The 22,568-nt window shown below is 35.7% G+C and overlaps 1 long non-coding RNA gene across 1 annotated transcript in view; it reads right to left on the bottom strand.

Moving 5' to 3' along the window:
- The window catches only part of LOC115836936, a 57,048-nt gene extending 37,419 nt beyond the window's left edge, over positions 1–19,629 (bottom strand). The window contains exons 1-2 of the long non-coding RNA XR_004031940.1: positions 19,531–19,629; positions 13,215–13,326 (exon numbers count right to left, since the gene is read on the bottom strand). This is a non-coding gene — a long non-coding RNA (uncharacterized LOC115836936). The remainder of the gene's footprint in view (positions 1–13,214; positions 13,327–19,530) is intronic.
- Positions 19,630–22,568: the final 2,939 nt, after the last annotated feature.

Raw genomic sequence — 22,568 nt, 5'->3', positions numbered from 1 at the left:
GAAAGATAAGCATCAAGGCTATCCAAGAAAACATGGCCTTACCAAATGAACTAAACAGGGCATGAGGACCCAATCCTGGAGAAACATAGATATATGTGACTTTTCAGACAAAAAATTCAAAATAGCTGTTTTGAGAAAGCTCAAAGAAATTTAAGATAACACAGAGAAAGAATTCAGAATTCTATCAGATAAATTTAAAAAAAGATTGAAAGAACTTTAAAGAATGAAAGGAAAAATTCTGGAGTTGAAAATGCAATTGACATAGTGAAGAATGCATCAGTCTCCTGACAGCATAATTGGTCAAACAGAAGAAAAAACAATGGTGAACTTGAAGATAGGCTATTTGAAAATACAGTCAGTGGAGACAAAATAAAGAAGGAAGGACACTTCCATGATCTAGAAAATAGCCTCAAAAGGGCAAGTCTAAGAGTTCTTGGCTTTAAAGAGGAGGTGGAGAAAGAGGTGGGTATAGAAAGTTCAAAGGGACAACAACAGAGAACATCCCAAACTTAGAGAAAGATACCAATATTCAAGTACAAGAAGGTTCTAGAACACCAAGTAGATTTAACTCAAAACTACCTCCAAGACACTTAATAATAAAACTCCCAAAGGTCGAGGATAAATAAAAGTTCCTAAAAGCAGCAAGAGAAAAAAACCAAATAACACATTATGGAGCTCCAATACATCTCTCAGCAGACATTTCAGTGGAAACCTGACAGGCCAGGAGAGAATGGCATGACATTTTAAAGTGCTGAAAGAAATAAACTTTCACCCTAGAATAGCATATCTGGCGAAATATCTTTCAAACCTGAAAGAGAAATAAAATCCCAGACAAATAAAAGCTGGGAGATTTCATCAACACCAGACCTGTCCTATGAGAAATGCTAAAGGGAGTTGTTCAATGAGAAAGAAAAGGATGTTACTGAGCAATAAGAAATCATCTGAAGGTACAAAACTGACTAGTAATAGTAAGTACACAGAAAAACACAGAATATGATAACACTAAATTTGGTGCATAAATTATTCTTAAGTAGAAAGACTAAAAGATGAGCCTATTAAAAAATGATAACTACAGCTTTTAAGAGACAGACAGCACAATAAGACAAAAAGAAACAACAAAAAGTTAAAAAGTGGAAATTAAAGTGTAGAGTTTCTTTAGTTTTTTTATTTCTGTTTGTTTGTTTATGTAATCAGTGTTAAATTGTCATCAGTTTAAGATAATGGGTTATAAGATAGTATTTGCAAGCCTCACTTTAATCTCAAATCAAAAAACATATAATGAATACACATACCAAAAAAGCAAAACATTAAATTATACCACCAGAAAAAATAACTTTCACCGAAAGGATGACAGGAAGGAAGAAAAAAAAGAAGAGAAGACCACAAAACAAGCAGAAAACAAATAACAAAATGGCAGGAGTAAGTCTTTACTTATCAATAAAAACATGGAATGTAAACGGACTAAACCCTCCAATCCCAATCAAAAGACAGAGAGTGGCAGAATGGATTAAAAAAAAAAAACAAGATCCAATGACTTGTTACCTACAAGAAGCTCACTTCGCCTATAAAGACACACATAGACTGAAAATAAGTGGATGGAAAAAGATATTCCATGCCAATGAAAACAAAACAAAAAAGCAAGAGTAGCTACACTTATATCAGACAAAATAGATTCCAAGTCAAAAACAATAAGAAGAGACAAAGAAGGTCATTATATAATGATAAAGGGGTCAATTCAGCAAGAGAATATGAGAATTTTAAATATAAATGCACCCAACACTGGAGCACCTAGATATATAAAGCAAATATTACTAGAGCTAAAGAGAGAGATAGACCACACCATGATACAATAATACCTAGAGATTTCAATATCCCACTTTCAGCATTGGAGAGATCTTCCAGACAGAAAATCAACAAAGAAACATCAGACTTAATCTGCCCTATAGACCAAATGGACCTAATAGATATTAACAGAACATTTATCCAGTGACTGCAGAATATGTTCTTTTTCTCAGCACATGTATCATTCTCAAGGATAGACCATATTGTAGGTTACAAAATACATTTTAAAATATTCAAAAATATTAAAATAATATCAAGAATCTTCTCTGACCACAATGAAACAGAACTAGACATCAATAACAAGAGGGATTTTGGAAATTATATAAACAGGTTGGAAATGAAACATATGCTTCTAAATGACCAGGAAGTCAATGAAGAAATTAAGAAGGAAATTGAAAAATTTCTTGAAACAAATCATAATGGATACACAACATACCAAAACCTATGTGATACAATGTAAGCAGTACTAAGAGGGATGTTTATAGCTAAAAGTGCCTATATCAAAAAAGAAGTAAAACTTCAAATAAATAACTAAATGATCCATCTTAAATAACTAGAAAAGCAAGAGCAATCCAAACCCAAACTTAGCAGGAGAAAAGAAATAATAAAAATTAGAGCAGGAATAAATGAAATTGAAATGAAGAAAACAATATAAAAGATTATCAAAACTAAAAGTTTGTTTTTTGAAAAGATAAAAAGAATTGACAAACCGTTAGCCAGACTGATAAAGAAAAAAAAGAGAGAATAAATAAAATCAGAGATGAAAAAACAAACATTACAACTGATATAGAAATTCAAAGGATCATTAGTGGCTACCATGAACAACTATATGCCAATAAATTGGAAAATCTAGAAGAAATGAATAAATTTCTAGACACAACCTACCAATATTGAAACATAAAGAAATCCAAAACCTAAACAGATTAATAACAAGTTATGTGATCAAAGTCATAATAAAATGTCTCCCAGCAAGGAAAAACTCAGACCTAATGGCTTCACTGCTAAATTCTACCAAACATTTAAAGAAGAATTAATAGCAATCCTACTTAAACTATTCCAAAAAATGGAGGAAGAGGAAATACTTCCAAACTTATTTTATGAGGCCAGTATTTCCCTGATACCAAAACCAAACAAAGGCACAACAAAAAAGGAAAACCATAGACCAATATACCTGATGAATACTGATGCAAAAATTCTCAACAAAATAACAGCAAACTGAATTCAACAACACATTAAAAAGATTACTTCTCTTAACCAAGTGGGATTTATCCCAGGGATGCAAGGATGGTTTGATATACACAAATAAATCAATATGATACATCATATCAACAGGATGAAAGAGGAAATCATATGATCATGTCAATTGATGCTGAATAAGCATTTGATAAAATTCTACATCCCTTCATGATAAAAATGCTCAAAAAACTAGGTATACAAGTAATATACATCAACCTACTCAAAGCCATATACAAGAGACACACAGCTAGTATGACACTGAATGGGGTAAAACTGAAAAACTTCCTTTTGTGATCTGGCACATGACAATGATGCCCACTTTCACCACTGTTATTCAACATAGTACTTGAAGTCTTGGCTAGAGCAATCAGACAAGGGAAAGACATAAAGGGCATCCAAATTGTAAATGAAGAAGTCAAATTATCCTTGTTTGCAAATGATATTAATTCATGTTTGGAAAAAGCTAAAGACTCTGCACACACAACTATTAGAGCTAATAAACAAATTCAGTAAAGTTGCAGGATACAAAATTAACATGTAAAAATTAGTAGCATTTTTATATGCCAACAGCAAGCAATCTGAAGAAGAAATCAGTAAAATAATAATCCCATTTACAATAGCTACAAATAAAATTAAATACTTAGGCAAAGAAGTGAAAGATCTCTATAATGAAAACTATAAAAAACTGATGAAAGAAATTGAAGAGGACACAAGAAATAAAAAGATATTTCATGATCATGGATTAGAAGAGTAAGTATTGTTAAAATGTCTATACTACCCAAAGCAATCTAGAGATTCAATGCAATCCTTGTCAAAATACCAATTACATTCTTCACAGAAAGAGGAAAAACAATCTTAAAATTTACATGGAACCACAAAAACTACAAAATAGCCAAAGCTATCCTAAATAAAAAGAAGAAAACTGGAGGAATCACAGTAACTAACTTCAAATTATACTGGCCAGGCATGGTGGCTCACACCTGTAATCCCAGCATTTTGGGAGGCTGAGGCAGGTGGATCACCTGAGGTCAGGAGCTTGAGACCAGCCTGGCCAACATGGCGAAATCCCGTCTCTACTAAAAACACAAAAAAATTAGCTGGGTGTTGTGGCACATGCCTGTAATCCCAGCTACATGGGAGCTGAGGCAGGAGAATTGCTTGAACCCAGGAGACAGAGGTTGTAGAGAGCTGAGATTGCCCCACTGCACTCCAATCTAGGTGACAGAGCAAGACTCCATCTAAAAAAAAAAAAAATTATACTGCAGAGCTATAGTAACAAAAACAGCATGGTACTAGCATTAAAAACAGATACCTAGACCAATGAAACAGAATAGAAAGCCCAGAAATAAATCCATACACCTATAGTGAACTCATTTTCAACAAAGGTTTCAAGAACATACACTGGGGAAAGAACAATCTCTTCAATAAATGGTGTTTGGAAAACTAGATATTCGTATGCTGAAGAATGAAACTTGACTTCTATCTCTTGCCTTATACAAAAATCAAACCAAAATGAATTAAAGACTTAAATATAAGACCTCAAACTATGAAACTACTAAAAGAAAACATTGGAGAAATTCTCCCAGACATTGCACTGGGCATTAGTTTCTTGAGTAATACCCTACAAGCACAGGCAATCAAAGCAAAGACGGACAAATTGGATCAAAGCTTCTGCATAACAAAGGAAACAATTAACAAAGTCAAGAGACAACCCACAGAATGGGAGAAAATATCTGCAAACTACCCATCTGATGAGAGTTTAATAATCAGAATTTATAAGGAGCTAAAACAACTCTATTGGAAAAAATCTAATAATCTGATTTAAAAATGGGCAAAATATCTGAATAGACATTTTTCAAAAGAAGGCATGCAAATGGCAAACAGGTATACGAAAAGATGTTCAACATCACTGATTATCAGAGAAATGCAAATTAAAACAATAATGGGATATCATTTTACCTCATTTCAGCCTTTCAGCATTGGACAGATCTTCCAGACAGAATGTCAACAAACGAATATCAGACTTAATCTGCACTATAGACTAAATGGACCTAATAGATATTTACAGAACATTTATTTCAGTGGCTGCAGAATACATTCTTCTCAGCACATGTATCATTCTCAGGGATGAGTCATATAGTAGGTCACAAAATAAATTTTTAAATATTCAAAAGACAGTAACAAATGCTGGCAAGGATGTGAAGAGAAGGGAACCCTTGTCCTCTGTTGGTGGGAAAATAAATAAATGTCACCACTATGGAGAACAATTTGGAGGGTCCTCAAAAAAAGTAAAAAGAGCTACCATATGATCCAGCCATCTCACTGCTGGGTATATACCCAAAAGAAAGGAAATCAGTATATGAAAGAGAAACCTGCACTCCCATGTTTATTGCAGCACTATTTACAATAGCCAAGCTTTCGAAGCAACCTGTGTGCATCAAAAGATCAATGGATAGAGAAAATGTGGTACATATATACAATGGAGTACTATTCAGCCATAAAAAGAATGAGATGCTGTCATTTGCAACAACATGAATGGAACTGGAGGTCATCATGTTAAGTAAAATAAGCCAGGCATAGGAAGATAAACTTTGCATGTTCTCACTTATTTGTGGGAGCTAAAAATGAAAACAATTGAATTCATGGAAATAGAGTAGAAGGATATTATCAGAGGCTGGGAAGGTGAGTTGGGGGGTAGTGGGGAAGTGGAAATGGTTAATAGGTACAAAAAAAGTAATTAGAGAATGTGAATGAGACCTAGTATTTGATAGCACAAGAGGGTGGGGCGAGTATAGTTAATAATAATTTAGTTGTACATTTTAAAATAACTAAAATAATATAATTGGATTGTTTGTAACAGAAAAGATAAATGCTTGATAAATATCCCATTTACTCTATGTGATTATGAGGCATTGCATACCTGTATCAAAATTTCTTATGTATTCCATAAATATATACACCTACTATGTACCCACAAAAAATACATTAAAAATTTGAAAAATGTAGAAATATTTCAAATAATCTAATGATGCACCTCGAGTAATTAGAAAAGCAAGAACAAACCAAACCTCAAATTATCAAAAGTAAATAAATAATAAAGATCTGAGTAGAACTAAATTAAATAAAGAAATATGAAGGATAACAAAAAGTTGGTTTTTTGAAAAGATAAGCAAAATCAATAAACCACTAGCTGGACTAATCAAGAAAAGACCCAAATAAAATCAGAAACAAAAAAGGATACATTGCAACTCATACCACAGAAATACATATGATCATCAGAGAATATAATGAACAACTATATGCTAACAAACTGGAAAACCTAGAGGAAATAGATAAATTCGTGAACACATACAACCTATCAAGATTGAATCAGAAACAAATAGAAAACCTGAACAGACCAGAAATTAGTAATGAAATTGAATCAGCTAGACAGTCTCCCAACAAAGAAAAGGCTGGGACCAGATGGATTTACTGCTGAATTTTACTGAACTTACAAAGAAGAACTAAAATCAATTCTCCTCAAACTATTCCAAAAAATTGAAGAGATGGGAATTCTCCCTAACTCATTCTGTAAGACCAGTATTACCATAATACCAAAACCAGACAAAGATGCAACCAAAACAGAAAACTTCAGGCCAATATCCCTGATGAACATAGAAAAATCCATAACTAAATCCATAACTAAATTCTAGCACACCAAATCCAAGAGAACATTAAAAAGATAACACAATACTATCAAGTGAGATTTATCCCAGGGATGCAAAGATGGTTCAACATATGCAAATCAATAAATATGATACATCACAACAACCAAATGCAGGGCAAAAATCATATGATCATTTCAATACATGCAGAAGAAACATTTAATAAAATTCAACATTACTTCATGATAAAAACTCTCAATAAACTAGCCATAGAAGAAACATACCTCAACAAATAAGGCCATATATGACAAACACACAGCTAACATACTGAATGGTGAAAAGCTGAAAGCCTTTCTTCTAAATACTGAAACAAGATAAGGATGCCCACTTTCACCACTTCTATTCAACATAATACTGGAAATCCTAGCCAGAGCAATCATGCAAAAGACAGAAATAAAAAGCATCCAAATCGGAAAAAAAGGAAATCAAGTTGTTCCTCTTTTCAGATGAATTGATCTTAAATCTTAAAAAACCTAAACGCTCTACCAAAAAAACTCTTGGATCTGATAAATACACTCAATAAAGTTGCAGGATACAAAATCAACATATAAAAATCAGTAGCATTTGTATACACCAATAATGAATTAGCTGAGAATTAAGTCAAGAAGGCAATCTCAGCTGGGCACATTGGCTTATACCTGCAATCCTGGCTAGTAAGAAGGTTGAGGCAGCAGGATTGCTTAAGGCTAGGGGTTCAAGACCAGCCTGAGCAAAATAGTAAGACCCCCCCCATGTATTAAAAAAAAATTGAGAAACCAAAAAGTAAATAAAAATTTAAAAGAATGTAATCCTATTTACAATAGCTATAAAAAATTACCTGGGAATACATTTAACCAAGGAGGTGAAAGACATCTATAAAACACTTCCGAAAAACACTGAAGAGGAGGCAAACAAATGGAAAAACATCCCATGCTCACAGATAAAAAAAACTAATATTGTTTAATTACCGTACTACCCAAAGCAATATACAGATTCAATGCAATCTCTATCAAAATAACAATGTCATTTTTAACAGAAATAGAAAAAAAATCCTAAAATGTGTATGGAACCAAATAAAAGCATGAACGGCCAAGCGATTCTTAGCAAAAAGAACAAAATTGGAGGCATCACATTACCTGTCTTCCAAATACATTAAAAGTCTATCGTAACCAAAACAACACGGCATTGGTATGAAAACTAACTAAAACAGCATAGTATTAGTATAAAAACAAATACATAGACCAATGAAACAGAATAGAGAACACAGAAATAAATCCACATATATACAGCCAACGGATTTTTGACAAAGGTGCCAAGAACACACATTGGGGAAAAGACACTTTCTTCAATAAATGGTGCTGGGAAAATGGGATATCCATATGCAGAAGAATGAAAATGGACCCCTATCTCTTAGCACATACAAAACCCAACTCAAGATGGATTAAAACTTAAATTTAAGATCCAAAACTAAAAATACCAGAAGAAAACATAGGAAAAACACTTCAGGACATTGGTCTAGGCAAAGATTTTATGACAAAGACTTCAAAAGCCCAGGCAAGAGAAACAAAGGTAGATGAAATGAACTATATTAAGCTAAAAGGCTTCTGCACAGCAAAGGAAACAATCAACAGAGTGAAGAGGGAGGATTAATGGGAGGGAATGTTTGCAAACTATTCATATGAAAAGTGACTAATATCCAAAAAATATAAGAAACTCAAACAAATCACTATGTAAAAACCAAACAACCAACAACTCCTGTCCATTAAAAAGTGGGCAAAGGACACGCATAGACATTTCTCAAAAGAATACATACAAATAGCCAGCAGGTATATGAAAAAAAATAAAGATGTGGAATCAACCTAAGTGTCCATCAATGGATAAATGGATAAAGAAAAAGTGGTGTATATGTATATATATACAATGGAATACTGTATGGTCATGAAAAGAATGAAAAGAATAAAAAAGAATGAAGTCCTGTCATTTGCTGCAATATAGATGGAACTGGAGGTCATTATGTTAAGTGAAATAAGCCAGGCACAGAAAGACAAATATTGCATGTTCTCATTCATATGTAGATGCTAAAGAAGTTGATCTCATGGAGGCAGAGAGTAGAATGACAGATATCAGTGTCTGGGAAGGGTCAAGTAGGGAAATGAAGAGAGATTCCTTAATGTGTACAAACATATGGGACAGAAGAAATGAATTCCAATGTTTGGTAGCAGAGTAGGATGACTATAATTAACAACAATGATTCATATATTTCAAAATAGCTAGAAAAGAGGACTTGAAATGCTCTCAACACATAGAAATAATAAATACTTGAGTGGTGGATACCCTAAATATCCTGACTTGATCATTACACATTCTATGCACGTAGCAAAAATTATATGTACCCCATAAATGTACGAATATTGTATCTCAATAAAAAATAAAATATGAATCCCTTACCTAGAGAGAATAACTCATCAAGCGGGTTAGGAGGATCCTTCTAGGGGCTCCCCACAAAAACTCTCTGTGTTGCTATCCTTCCACTTAGAACATTATATGGTCTTCATCTGTTTGTGTATCTGCTTATCTAGTCCATGGAGAGTGGTGGGGTCCTTTCTTATTCATTTTCATCTATGATATATTCAGCACACGGGTGGTGCTTATAACATTAATTGAATAGAATCGAGCTGAAAATGAGCTGGCAACTCCTGTTCTCTGTTTGCTACACTCTAGCCTGCTGATTGTTCTGTTCATTTTGTTTTGCTGTGTTGAGTATATAATCAATATTTGAAAGCATCGTCTTATAAAAATTCAAGAAAAAATATAAAGAGTAAAAGACACAAGTCTAGGTGTATTTCTCCCATTCCACCTCCTATTCCCACTCCCCTGCCAGAGATTGCCACTATTATCAGTTATATCAGTTAAGTTTGTTTTCTCTCAGAGGTTCTCTTTGCATTTACAAATATATATATTATATATGTATACATGTGTGTATATATGTATGTGTGTATATACATACACACGTGTGTATATATGTGTATATGTGTGTATATGTATATATGTGTGTGTATATATACATACTAAATATATATATATATACACATACATACACACACACGAAGAAATTGCCATTTTGTTTTCTGATTCTGCATTTTGCTTTTATCACAATGTTTTGGGCATTCCATGTCAGTGCATATAACCTATTAATTTTTTAACTATTACAGCAGTTCATAGAGACTAGGTAGGGAACTGGGATCGGTTTAAATTTTTTAAAAGGAACATATTAAAGGATATTAGCCAGTTCACAGAATTTGCGACAGGGCAGGAGAACTAGAGCCAGAAGCCACCACACAGCCAGGAACCGTGGCCAATCACACTACGGAAACAGGAAAAGTTCCCTTGTCCCCACTTGCAGGGTGAGCGATGTGGGAGTGGCTCACTTCTTCGTGCCCCGCTGCTCAAAACCCCTAGCTGGAGCAGGCACACAAACAGAGAGCGTGGGCTCTGACTCCACGGCAGCATCTAGGGGTGAATGTTTACAGCTCCTGAACCCCAGTGGGCGTGTGTTATAGTGTGCTCTTCTAGTTTTGCAGTCTGTAGGCGGCTTGCGTTAATCAGCTCAGTTAGACTCTGCCTCATTGCAAGGACAGAGGGCTTTCTGTATCTCGGGGCTCTTGCCTTGGTGTACTGGAAAAATCAGATCACACATGGGCTTGGAGAATGAGTGCAAGGTTTTACTGAATGGTGGAAGTAGCTCTCAGCAGATGGATGGGGAGCTAGAAGGGGTACGAAGTGGGAAGGTGGCTTTCCCCTGGAGTCGGGCTGCTCGGTGGCTGGCCTCTCCTCTGACCACCCCAGCCAAATTCCCCTTGGTGTCCGAGTCCTTCCGCCAGTCAATGGCCCGCTGACGTCTGCCGGTGCCTGTTGGTGTGCTTTTCCACTCCCCTGTTCCTCTCGACATCTAGCCACCTGTGCATTCTTCTGCTGGTGTGTTCCTCTTGATGTCCAGCTTAAGTGTGTGCCTCCTAGGGTCTCGGGCTTTTTAAAGGCACAGGATGGGGGGTGTGGCGGGCCACGGTGGTCTTGGAAAATGCAACTCTTGGGCATGAAAACGGGAGTGCCTGTGTTCATCTAGGTCTGTGGGCAGAGGCCCGAGGGTGAAGCCCTTGCCTGGGACCCTGCCTTTCACCACCCAGCACTTCCCTACCCGCCTCCCGTATCTCTATGTGTATATGTGTTTGGGGATGGGGTTAGGGAGGTGGGAGGGATTTCTGTAGCAAAGACCCACTGTCACTACTTTCCAGTCCCAGTGGTGCTGAATTCCCAGAGCTTCTCCACTGTCGCACTGAAGAATGCAGACGTCTCTGCCCCACATTTGCTAGAACATTGCTTTCCTCCTGCAGTCTTCTCCTCTGGCTTTGTTGTTGCCATCATGGTCACTTTCCACTCTCAAGGCGCCACAGCGAGAGAGTGAGCTTTGGGAGAATATCAAATCTAAGTTCACCAAAATAAGTCATGGAAATGTAGTGGTATATTGTAGCAATAACCAGTTAACCTTTAAATAGAATAGATCCCTTCACAATGGCAAAAAAAACTGTGAAACAAGTAGGAACAGATCACTCAGTTAGAATCCTAGATTCTGGTATTCAGGTTCCATATGGTGGCAAAGAGGGGTAGAGTCAATGGAGTTTGTCTTCCTTTGTTGTGCCAGAGAAGGTGAAATGCAATTCCACTTCAGTACCTCTCACGGGCACTAAAATTTACTGACAGAATCGTAATTAAAATGACAGGTGTGCTCTTGAATTAATTAAGTGCTCACTTTTATAGAAGATATACTGCAACATAGAGCTTATTTTACTAACTACTCATCCTGAGTATCCTTCTACTAACCTCCACTCCACTTGAATACACACACACAAACACACACACGGCTCTTCCAATGTGACAATATGAATAATACCTCAGTTTTAAGAAACAGCTTTTAATCACTTCCCATTAGCATATTACATTTACAGAGATAATATTTTCTGAATCCAAACTCACATGCATGCTTTAAGTAAAAAACATTGAGGAGGTTTTCTCGGCTTCTTTGGCCTTCCTCTCCCACAGCCTTGAGTTCAGTAATTCGGTGAGGATGTTTTGTTTTGAGTGTATTTTGCTGTGATATACATACCTTTAACTCATGTTCACCTAAAAAAAACACCTGTTTCAATCTAGATGTGGACCTTTGGCAAGTACTTGGAATCTCCTTGTCTCTTGGAGATTAAGAAAATGTGAAAAGAAATTGGGAGGGAATGGGGAGAATAAGAGAGTTGGGTGAGTTAATACATAAGACAACATTTTTGGGGAAGAGTAAACTAAGCTGTCCAAATACAAATTATTTCTCTTTAAGCTGGAAAACTGTTTTGTTGTTATTGTATCCAGTGGTCTTCATTGCCTAGCCCAGGGCCTATAATAGAGGCACAGCTGAATACTAACAGCCACAGCAGCAAATGATATTTACCACAGACTTTTGTATGTAGCACTGGGCTAGGCATATGCACTATCTCACTTTAAGCCCTAAATTTCCTTTTGTGTAGGTATTAGTGTAATCTATATTTTATAGATAAAGAAAATGATGGCTTATTTATTAAATTAAAATTCCAAACACACAGAAACACCCAATAAACTCTTCCAAAGAGAGTCTCTCTTTCTATTGGTGCTTGAAATTGCACAATTAGAGAGTGCTTGATTTGACATGAAACTTTGTTGCTTCTTAAGATGCAAAAACTTTGGGAAGGGAATGGCACACTTGTGTCTCCTGAGTGCAAGCAGGCTTATCAGATCTTCTGAAAGCCAGATTTGATAAGAAGCAGGACAGAGACTGTAAGAGACTAAAGAGTCCCTCAGAGTGGAAAAGAGAGATTGCCTCTGAGAAAATTTGGGGTTTGATAAAGAAATAGATTTTTCCTAGAGCTCCTTGATCAAATAACCAGACCCACTAGCATAAACAAGATGAGAGAACAGGAAGAGGCACAGAAAGTGGGCTGAGCTGAGCAGAGGCCAGCTATTGAGATCTCTGTGGGATAGAGACAAAATGCAGAAGAGACAACAAAGACAGAGACACACATAGCTGCTGTACAAGCCAACAGACTCACTGCATGCCCACAATTACACATCCATCTCTGAGGCACAGATATCAGAGGCCTCATTCCCTCAGCTTGTTAGGTACCTAGGTCCTTGATTCCCGCTCACAGAAAAATATTTCCCTTTCCTCTGATTCCTGCTATCTTCCTACTGTCTGTCACATAGCCGGCCTGAAAACAGGTTTGAGGTGGTAGGCCAAGTTCCATATAGGAGTTTATTTACTCATGTGCTAGGCCTCCCTCTGGCAACTGATCTGCCTAATGAGAGAAGCACAGTTAAAACAAGTTCCCTCATGAATAACAGTGAGGAGGAGCAGGCTCACCTTGTTCAGCACATTACCTGTGAGGCCAGATGGGTGGGAGGAGTTCCTCTCTGGCCCAAGCTTCCCATGAAAAAGGCTTCCATTTCCTATTAAGGTTACATACTTTATCCGAAAGCTACACAGTCGGGTCTGAAAGAAGGGAATACTCCTCATATATTAATACTTTAAACTGAGAAAACTACATCACAGGCATTCATTGCTTAAAAGAGAAAATCTAGAAGTTTCTTGCAAAGAACATAATTACATTGTCCCTGTTTTGATGTCAAGACTATTAATTTGTTCCATGTAAACAATTAAAATATGCCACAGTATTAAAAATCTTGTTTTGGCATTTTTTCATTTCTTATACAAACAGCCTCTCTGAGAAGCCCAGCACATAGTTTGGCTGACTTCACTTTCCATTTTAAAATTAAGGAAACAAAGATACTGGCTATTTGTTCGTTTACTATTCTTATCACTTAATGTTTGCTATTGCTTCTTTTTTCAAGTTCAACAATTATTTTACCGTTTTCCCTTTCCCATAGCTGTCCCAGGCCATTTTCACATCCCACTTGGTCTAGCCATGTTGTCACTCATTAACTAGAGTGTATACATTTAACTAACTTTTTAATGCTCCCCAAACCTTTTCAGGGTTTAGAACTTTTCAGGGGCCTTTGGCCTATCTCACTCTAAGTCCCTACTCCATAGACAATCTGGGGTTCTAATTTTCTCTCCTCCTACCTCGTTTCTCAAAGCTCCATTGGCACTCCTCCTCTAGAGCCTAGAGCCTAGGTATAGATGGGAAAGTTATTTAACTTTGATTTGTTTTGCCAGTTGAATAACCTCACAATGCTCAAAAGTAGAAGTTTTGTCTAATACTTAGAAGCCATTATATCACTCTTCAGGAGGAACAGCCTGCATAAGTTGATTGATAGCGGCTGTTGCTAAATTGGGTGTGAGAATACACAGCCCATCTGGAAGGCGGTTTAGGAACCCTGCAGGAAAAATGGTACAGCTATGGAAAAGGAGGAACTGAGACAGAGAGTTGGAACCTCGGGCTGTCTCCAGACTGAGTACTTATGGTGAGAGAGCCTCAAAGCTACAAGATTTTACATCTCAGAAAGATTTGTGAGACTATAAAAAGCTAAATATCTGTATTCTAATTAGCTGCTGACAATATAGCTGGACTAGGTAAGAGAGAAAAATGGCCTGGATGAGCCTTCAGTGGGAGAAGATAAATAATAAAATATTTGTAGATCTTGAAAGAAGAGGAGATATTAAAAGTTAAATGAGGAGTAAATCAACAAGTGGTAGTTCTCCCTACTTTCCTAATTTTAAAGTGAACAATTAAGGAGCGAAAGTCTGCAGGGCTTCTCAGAGAGGCTCTTTGAATAGAAAAGTGAAACAATGCTAAAACAAGATTTCAAAAAGTGTAGTGTACTGTATTTTCTACATTTAACAAATGCAAACCTAAACAGGATGACTGCCTTCAAAAAAGATTAAGGAGGAAACAGTCTCATAACATTAAATCCAAAATATCGGGGTACAATTGAAATCACTCATCATACAAATAACCAAAAAAATCTCAACTTGAATTAGAAAAGACAATCAACCAATGCCAACAAGAAAATACAGAAAGACTGGAATTATCTGACAGGATTTCAAAGCAATTATTGTAAAAATGCTTTAAAAAGCAATTGTGAATATACCTGAAGTGCATTAAAAGATAGAAAGTCTCAGAAAAGAAACACGAGATGTAAAGAAGAATAAAACGGAGACTTTAGAACTGAAAAAACACAATTTAAAAAACTCTCCCTGGATGAACTCAATGGCAGAATGAATAGGACATAAAAAAAATCAGAGAACTTGAAGTTAGAAAAATAGAAATCACCCAATCTAAACAATAGAAAGAAAATTGAATGAAAAAAAAATGAACAGAGCAGGAGTGACCTAGAACACAGAAATGACATATTTAACATTCATACATTGGATTTCTGGAAAGAGAGAAGGAAGAGTCTGGGGAAGAAAATGTATTCAAGTAAATAATGGCTAAAAACTCCTCAGATTTGGTGAAATTTAATAAGGTAAGTGAGCCTTAAATGTGGTAAACCTCAAAAAGGTCATGCCTAGACACATTTTAATCACACTTTAGACAACTGAAGATCAAACAACAACAACAACCACCATCAACCAACCAAACAAAAAACCATCGTGAAAGTAGCTGGAGAGAAATGAAGCACTACTTGCAGAGGAGCAAGGATTCAAATGACAGTACGTTTCTCATCAGAAACCATGAAGGCCAGAAAGAAATGATACACATTGTTCAAGCGTTAAAAGAAAAGACCTCTTAACCCAGAATCTTCTTTCAAGTGAAAATATCCTTCAGGAAAATAAAGAGGAAATCAAAAGACATTCCCAGGTGAAGGAAAACATTCCCAGGTGAAGGGTAGGTCCCAGTAGACCTATCCTAAGTTTAAATAAAGTTTTTCAAACATAAAGGAGATAAAAGAAAGAAAATTGGAACATCAAGAATGAAGAAACAACAATGTAAAGTATAAACATGGGGTAAATAGAATAGCTTTGAAGCAAAATTTTAACATTACCTGATGTGCTTCTCAGTGTATATAAAAGAAAGATTTAAAATAATTATAAAGGGGGAAGAGTAAAGGAACCTAAGTGGAGGTAATGTTTCTATACTTTCCTCAAACTGGCAAAATGCTGACACAAAAAGACTGTGATAAGTTACATATGTATAAAGTAATACCTAGGGCAACCTTTAAAATATCTATACAAAAAGATACACTCTAAAACTACAGATAAATCAAAATAGAATTCTAAAAAAAGTTCTAGTAGCCTGCAGTAAGACAAGAAACATAAAACAGAGGAGTAAAAAACAGGGAACAAACAAAAAACAAAAAATAAAATGACATACTTAAGCCCTAACCAATTAATAATTACATTAAATGTAATTATTTGGCCTATATATAGCAATTAAAATACAATGGTTGGCAGAATAGAATGGACAAAAACCAGCTGAACAAAAACTATCACCCAACTATATGCTATCTATAAGGAATTCACTTCAAGTATAATGATATAGATAGATTGAAAGTAAAAGAATGGGAAAAATACACCATGTAAATATTAATCTGGACAGAGCAAGAAGAGCTATATTAGCTCAGATAAAGTCAACTTTAGAGAAAATAAAATTAGCAGTGACAAACAGGGACATAATGATAAAAGGGTCAATCCATCAAGAAGACATAACAAGCCTATGTATATATGCACAAAGCAACAGAGCTTCAAAACGCATTAAGAAGAAACTAATCAATCTGAAAAGAGAAATAGATAAATCCACAATTATAGTTGAAGATACCAAGACCCTTTTCTCAACAATTGATACAACTACTATACAAAAATTCAGCAAGGACATAGAAGAACTTAACAGCATCATTGACTAAGAAAATTTAATTGTCGGCTGGGCGCGGTGGCTCACGCTTGTAATCCCAGCACTTTGGGAGGCCGAGGCGGGTGGATCACGAGGTCAGGAGATCGAGACCACGGTGAAACCCCGTCTCTACTAAAAATACAAAAAATTAGCTGGGCGTGGTGGCGGGCGCCTGTAGTCCCAGCTACTCGGAGAGGCTGAGGCAGGAGAATGGCGTGAACCCGGGAGGCGGAGCTTGCAGTGAGCCGAGATTGCGCCACTGCACTCCAGCCTGGGCGACAGAGCGAGACTCCGTCTCAAAAAAAAAAAAAAAAAAAAAAAAGAAAATTTAATTGTCTAATTGACATTTACAGAACACTGCACTGAACAACAATAGAATATGCATTGTTTTCAAGTGTTCATGAAACATTCACCAAGATAGGCCATACCTTGGGCCATAAAATAAATGTTAACAAATGTAATAGAATTGAATCATACAAGATGTGTTCTTAAATGGAATAAAACTTTATGAACTAAATCAATAATAGAAAGATAAGCAAATTTCCAAATGTGGAAATAACACACTTGATAATTCATGAGTCAAAGGGTAAGTCTCAAGGGAAACAAAAAATACACAGAATTGAATGAAAACGAAAATACAACATATCACAATTTGTGGAACACATCTAAAGCAGTTATGGAAGAGAAACTCACATCCTCAAATGACTACATTAGAAAACAGGAAAGGTTTCACACCAATAATCTATGACCCCGTCTTAAGAAACTAGGAGAAAAAATTTACCCAAAGCAAGCAGAAAGAAGGAAATAATAAAAATAAGAACAGAAAGCAATGAAACTGAAAACAGAAAAATAATAAAGAAATAATAAGTAATAATGAAAAATAATAAATAATAATGAAACAAAGCTTGTTCTTTGGAAAGATAAAGTGGACAAAGATCTAGTTAGACTGACAAAGAAAAAAGGAGAGAAAAATACTATGTGAAAAAAATTACAATGATATAGCCAAATTTATGCTAATAAGACATTAAATACCTCGTTTACAGTATCAAGAAAGAATGAAAACAAAAAATTAAGTACTCAATTTCAAAAGTTATAATCAACAATATTATAATTGATTAATAAACAGAATATATTATGCATTATATCATAGGCTTCACCACTCTCTATTGTGTAAAAGCCAGCCAGATCCATCCGTTCATGTTATCAGCCTCATCACTGTAAGAATTTTACTTTTTACCACTGCATAGATCTAGTGCATTCTTTTATATATAGTATGTAGTAAGTGTTCAATAACTGTTATATGAACTAATTAACCACTAATTTCAAATAGCATAGCTCACCAATTAATTCTGCTACTAAGTAGGCAAATTAGACTTGGAGTTCTGAAAAAAAAAAACTAGTTTCTAAACCAGATTATTTTATTACCAAAAAATAACTAATTTCTACCCTTCTATTTCTCTGTGATCTTTTCCAAGGCACATTTGTGGGGACCAAACATTATACTAAATGGAATAAAATACAGTCTTACTCCTGTTCCCCACTGTTTTTTGATAACTCTTTTTATTCATTATGTTTTTCATGATACTTAATACAGACAAATTCAACATGATCAAAATCTTATACAAATCTTCACTAGAGTATCTGTTTATATCATTGCCCTTTGGTCAAAATATAATTGACATGAATATTTAATTATGAGATTGCAAAGCTCAAGATGGTATAGCAATTCACCATTTTTGGAAACCTTTCCAGGCTCCTCTGGCTGAAGAAAATCACCCCACTCTTTTCTGTTCCCAAACTAATTTGTACATGTCTTTATACAACTTATATTATGCTATAATACTTGCAATTATTTTCTGTCAACCTACTCCATAATGACCTTTTTATTTCCTAAGTATATAGCATAGTGCTTGACCATAATAAACATGCAATATCTGAATAAATGCACAAATGAATGAATTAAATGGATGACTAAAAAGACTATTTTTGGCCTGAGAAAAAATGTGACAGCATTTTTTTTTTCCACTTTATGATCTGTTCATGTAGTGTATCTGTAAGGGCTGGGAATATCTACATATTTGTTATAGGGTAAATCTTGTCAAACCGAAAAAGTAATGGAGTCATAAACCCTTTTAACAAACATGATATTTTAAAAGTTTGGTACACCTGAATCCTGTTTGGATTAATAGCAGGGTCTCAGCTATTATTTTAGAGATATGTGACTGCCACACAAGTGCATTGAGACGAATGTCTTCATTAAACTGAATTCTGCGGGAATTCATCACAAACAGTGAGAACCTCTTCAGATGTTCTCTGTGTTATTAATGAAAAAGGTCACTTCTAGCTTTGACAGGATGCACTCAACAAGGCTGTGAGAATACACTGGCAAATGTAAGGTTCACTATTTTCAGTTGTTGCTGGGAAAAATATGTGGTAGTTTTACAAATGATGTGTGCATTTGGTTTCAAAGTCAGTGAGAAAGGGAAAACCAAGCAGTATCAGAACTGCTCTTGAATTCTTTAAACTACTCATGGTTTTTTGTAAATAATCCTCTACCATTATACACACAACACACACACACACACATACACACACACACATGAATGCATGCTTTGCGTAGTAACCTACATGCTGGGATTTTAAAGGATGATAATTTTTTTTTCTTTCATGATTTCAGAGCCAATTGAGAATAGACATAAAAGTCACTTACACGGAAATCAAACATTATTTTTATTATTGAACAGATATTGGAAAACACAGGATGCATGATTATAATGAAGTTTCTAATATGTTCCTCTTAACTAAACAATGTACCCACCTAGTCACAAGCATGATAGACAACTATAGGCCTTCCCCACAGGAACAAGCTCCTAAACATATGGAAGCAAAAAAATTGGAATGCATACCTCTGTGGATAGGCTGAATGCAAATAGAGATGTCAGAAAGCACAGAGCTGAGCATGCTCAGTTCCTTCTCATAAAATTTGCCAATCACATAATCAATTTTTCTCCTAAGAGAGCAAGTAAAAAGAGAGGCCAGTATAATTACTTTAGCAGACCTTTTGCACAAGGAAAAATTAGGCCAGGAGAGAGTTGGTTAACTCCTAATAGCATAGTATATAATTCTACAGGTGGATTCTTTTCAAAAATTAAATATTCAAAACATTTGAAGTTTGGACCACTTCAGGAAATGTATTAATATTTTAATTTGCTGATTCTACCTATTCATAATCATTGTTGTTACTATAAAATGTAATCAGTCCTCTAACTTGTCTTCAATCTGTGTTCTTCTGCAGCATTCAACTAATTCTTTTTTTTTTTTTTTTTTTTTTTTTTTTTTTTTTTGAGACGGAATCTGGCTCTGTCGCCCAGGCTGGAGTGCAGTGGCACAATCTCGGCTCACTGCAAGCTCTGCCTCCCAGGTTCACACCATTCTCCTGCCTCAGCCTTCCGAGTAGCTGGGACTATAGGCACCCGCCACCATGCCCAGCTAATTTTTTGTATTTTTAGTAGAGACAGGGTTTCACCGTGTTAGCCAGGATGGTCTCGATCTCCTGATCTCGTGATCCACCAGCCTCGGCCTCCTAAAGTGCTGGGATTACAGGCATGAGCCACCGCACCCGGCCGGCTCAACTAATTCTTTTTTAAAAATCAATTAATTCTTTAAATGTCTTGCTGCAAAAATACAGTATAGACTATAAGAACATTTCCCAGGACTGAAGTAACTCAAGTTTCCAGATTGAAAGGGCCAACTGAACATCCAGTGCAAGAAATGTAAAAAGACACACAGCAATATGCATCCTTATGAAAAGATAAAACTAGAAGACAGCAGAACAATGTCTTGAAGCCACTGAAGAAAATTATTTCCAAGCTAGAATTCTATATTCAATCGGGTGTGAGGGTGAAACAAGTCATTTGCAGACAGCAAACATTCAATATTTACCTTCCATGCATCATTTTGCAGGAGGCTGATCAGAGTATGTGCTCCAGAAAAAAGAGGAAATAAACTAAAAAAGAAGAAAACTTGGCATGTAGGAACACAGTAATCCCAAATGGAGGAATACAAGGCTTGTGACATTAGCTGAGCAGCAGACCTAACGAGCAGGTAGTCCAGACAGGCAGGAGAAGGAAGAACTTGAATGGAACTGGTATTTTTTGACATGTTTGACTGTTTGAAACATTATATATTCGAGTATGTAAAAGATACTCGAATGTATAGAAAAAATGAAGGTACCAAAAAAAGTATGAATTTATGACAATTATTGACTTAAAAAATTAAAAGTTGTACTAAAACTGATGTACTACTTGACTCAGAAGTGTGTAATATTTACATTATCAAAATAAGGGAAACACTAAATATTGGTTAAATAAATAATGTTTTCATATAGTTATGCTGTGAAGATAGGAGGAGGATATTTGGGAAGGAGAAGGAAGAGAGCCTACTCTTCATCTTCCATGGCAGGAAGTTGATAGAGTGTGTCTAACACCAACAAATCCAAAACAGTAATGAACACAATGTATATTAAGTATGAAGGTAAATATCAAGTTAAGCAGCTGAAAGAGAGAAGTGTGGTTCTTTTGAAGATAAAAATGCTGGGGAAAAAATGCAGCAATAAGTGACACTGTGCAGACTAAACAAATACATTAACAGAATCATTTAACCTGAGGTCTAGCATTTGTGACTCTACTGTCTTGAGACCTTTGCACTAAAGCTTCCAACAAGGCTCTGAGTGCTGTTTCAGGCAAAGGAGCAGGGGATGTGGTGCACTGAGCAGCCAGGTCTCCAGTCCCCATCCCTGCATCAACCAGAGCAAAAACCTTTTTATCTAGTTTACTTTTGGGGCTACCATGTAAGATTATACATGAAGATAGTCTGACACTGCCTTAACACATTAATAAATGTTTGAAAATAACTGGCCCAGATATGTGGCACCAGAGAACACTTCCAAAGCAGATATACAAGCCAATAAACCGCCCAGCTGTTATTGCTGGTTTCTGGAGTGTAGCCTTAGATTAGCTAGAGATGCCAGTGAGGAGAAAACACTGTCAGTTTCAGACAATGCCCCTAGCAGTTAGGGAGTAAGAGTTACAGGTTGTGAGGTTCTGGTGAAATAATATGCTAGTCCTCAGAGTTATTGCCTAACAGGTTTAGAACTCTGGCTTCAGCAATATGGGGGAGTCTTGGTTCCCAGAATGCACATTTAAAGAACCAGGAAAGTATACACAAAGAGAGATCAGACATCCACTGTATCCAGGTAAAAAAACTCATAAATGTAAGGGAATCTATGGGAAAAAAGAATAATCCTTGCCATCCTAAATCCAAGGACAGCGGGAAATATTTATATTCACAGAATAAAAAATAAATGTAGTCAAAAATATAAAAGGCCAGTTTACACATAGAGATTAAATGAGAAATGAATTGAAAAAGCACATTTTAAACTTAAAGGATTAGAAATTTCCTGAGATATCCTTAATTTCATGTAATTTACTGTTTGAGAAAAGTAATTTATTAAAAGTCCAATAACATGATTTAATTTTTATGTTTCTATGAGAAAATTCATATTAATAAATTCACAAATTTGTTAGTGAAAATGTGGCTCTTTGAGTTGTTTCTTTTAGCAGCCAGAACACAAATAAATAAGAAGAAATTTTAATAGTCTCTGTATACAATAAATGTTAATTCCTTTAGCACTAATGTTTTCATAAAACAGGTGGGCTGGCACTGGCAGCTTGAGTCGGAAAGTGGACAAAATGAAACAGGAGGTAAAACTGCTAAAGAGGAAAGGCCTGTACAACAAGAGAACGATTTATGAAACACTTGGGACAAAGAATCCGCTCTGTAGCCAGTGCTCTGGTGGTTGAAATGCAGAAAGTCCAAAGCTCTGCTTCTAGAAAGCTCCTCTTTCAGAGGAATTTTGGGATAGCTTCACATTTTTCAAATGGAT

Source organism: Nomascus leucogenys, chromosome 10 (assembly GCF_006542625.1).
Source record: "Nomascus leucogenys isolate Asia chromosome 10, Asia_NLE_v1, whole genome shotgun sequence".
Taxonomy (NCBI): Eukaryota; Metazoa; Chordata; class Mammalia; order Primates; family Hylobatidae; genus Nomascus; species Nomascus leucogenys.
The sequence above is the reverse complement of the archived record's forward strand: the minus strand, read 5'-3'. Positions and strand labels throughout refer to the sequence as shown.